The sequence below is a fragment of the Mesoplodon mirus genome, assembly GCF_964341445.2.
Source record: "Mesoplodon mirus genome assembly, chromosome: 1".
NCBI classification, from domain to species: Eukaryota; Metazoa; Chordata; class Mammalia; order Artiodactyla; family Ziphiidae; genus Mesoplodon; species Mesoplodon mirus.
Genome location: NC_138976.1, coordinates 204,718,543 through 204,721,030, shown reverse-complemented (window position 1 = coordinate 204,721,030; position 2,488 = coordinate 204,718,543).

Sequence of the window (2,488 nt, the reverse complement as noted above, 5' to 3'; positions counted from 1 at the left end):
ACCCTACCTCTCAAAATCCAACTCCATCACCTCAGTGAACTCCCTTAGGTCCCCAGATTCCTCCAACGTCCCCCCAAATCCATTAAACATCAAGTTGCCTGTTTTGACTTCCCTTTCTTTACAAGATTTACAGAGAGCACTCTGGCCTAACCTCTAGGCCTGGGGTATACAGATTAGGCATTAAAATACTAAAAACAAGGAACTGAATTCAGAACAAGTACCAGAGACAGATGGTAGGGATCATTTTTCCATCCCTTATGACCCTTGCCACTTTCCAGGGCTCTGTAAACAGGCTCTGCCAGCTTTAGGCCTTCCTATGCAATGCCTCTGTGGTTGTTTCCAGGACCCACACCACAAAAAATTCATGGCCCCCAGACAGCAGCAGATCTTCTAAGTTATAAAGCCTTTTACCTCAACTTTCAGAACCTCTTACCAAATTTAGAGAGGAATGGAAAGCTTAGTGGCCATTCACAACCACACTCACAGCAACCTAGATTGGCTGTTAAGGGATGTTCTTCCCACCCTTGATTATACTACAGCTATCAGACAAGCCAGGCAGTCCCCTGAGGAACACCTCCCCGCTGCAGAGGAAACAGATGGCCAGAAGTTCTCCCAGGCCCTCCTACAAATGATCGGGAAATGGGTCACCTGGAGGCCAATGTTTAGGGGCTAGTAGAAGCAATAGTACAGGCTTCTCCCTAAGGTGAATTGGTCTGAGGTTGAATTTTGACTCAGAAAGGTCTTTCTTAAATGCTTTAGACAGACTTTTTGAAGGCGTACTGCATTAAACCCTCAAGCTCTAGAAATCTTTTAATTTTCATCTTAGTTGGAAATCTCCCTGATATAAAGAAGCAAGTTTAGTTGGATGGGCACATCAGTCCCTTGATAGGCTGTTAACCAGGTCTTTGGGGAATTGGAAACAACAATCTTTGTCTTACAAAACGCTAAAAAACCAGAAATGTGGCTCTAGAAGCAGATCAAATTCCACCTATTTTACCAATCTACAAACCTCCCCTATTCATCTCAAAATGCTTGTAGATATTGTTAAAAACCAGGACATTGGAGACAGAACTGTCTTGCACTTAAGAAAAAGAAAAATTTAAATAGTAATTACCCTGGACCTCTGAAAACAGGCAAATATGCCTGAAAAACTCCATCTTGGAGAAAACTTGGATACTTTCTCTGTGATGTAGATTTTCTACCTCCATCTCCTCTATTGACTCAACAGCCATTCCCTAAAATGCAAACCTTAGGGAGATGTTCCTCATCCGAAAAACGGGGAGGGATGGTAATTGGAAATTGGGCAAATAAAAAAATCTTAAATGTCCTCTCCACAAATATTAATAAAAAGCTTTAGCCATCTGAGCAGGTGAATGTCACTTATTCCAACTGCCAAAACAAAATTTGGATCCACCTGTTCATTTATAAACTCCTGAGTTTTATATTACTGTACCTTAATCATAGCTAAAATTTTAAAACTATAGTTATAAGGCCTGTTTGCATCTGTCTGTATGTTTATGTGTGTCTATATATGTACGTGTGTCTATATATGTACATTGTATATGTGTGGTATTTTTCTACCTTAGGATGGTATTGCCAAAATTAATTTGTAAAAGAGCTCTATTTAGTTGGGTTGAAGGTCAAGTACTTGAAAAAATTGGGTCTTCTAAAACTCTCAGAAATATAGAAACTAACCCAAGTGTTAATCTGGGATAATCTTCAGTAAATAAAACCTAGTTTAAGTTTGTTATTTTAATTAAAATGTGTGTTGGTTTAATTACAATAATGAATGTAAACAAATTTTATTCTACCTGAGTTTACTAGAACTGCTCCTATAGAACACCCACTGATCGCTGGCAGAAGACTTCAGACCTCCCAAAAGGCAAGAAACTCCCCACGTACCTGGGTAGGGCAAAATAAAAAACAGAGACAAAAGAATAGGGACGGGACCTGCACCAGTGGGAGGGAGCCACGAAGGAGGAAAGGTTTCCGCACACTAGGAGGCCCCTTCGCGGGCAGAGACTCCGGCTGGCGGAGGGGGAAAGCTTCGGAGCCAGGGAGGAGAGCGCAGCAACAGGGGTGCGGAGGGCAAAGCGGAGAGATTCCCGCACAGAGGACCGGTGCCGACCAGCACTCACCAGCCCGAGAGGCTTGTCTGCTCACCCGCTGGGGCAGGCTGGGGCTGGGAGCTGAGGCTCGGGCTTCAGTCGGATCCCAGGGAGATGACAGGGGTTGGCGGTCTGAACACAGCCTGAAGGGGTTAGTGCACCACGGCTAGCCGGGAGGGAGTCTGGGAAAAAGTCTGGACCTGCGGAAGAGGCAAGAGACTTTTTTTTCCCTCTTTGTTTCCTGGTGCACGAGGAGAGGGGATTAAGAGAGCGAGCCGAGGCTAAGAGCATGGACCACAGAGACGGGCATGAGACACTAAGGCTGCTGCTGCAGCCACCAAGAAGCCTGTTTGAAAGCACAGCTCACTATCCACACCTCC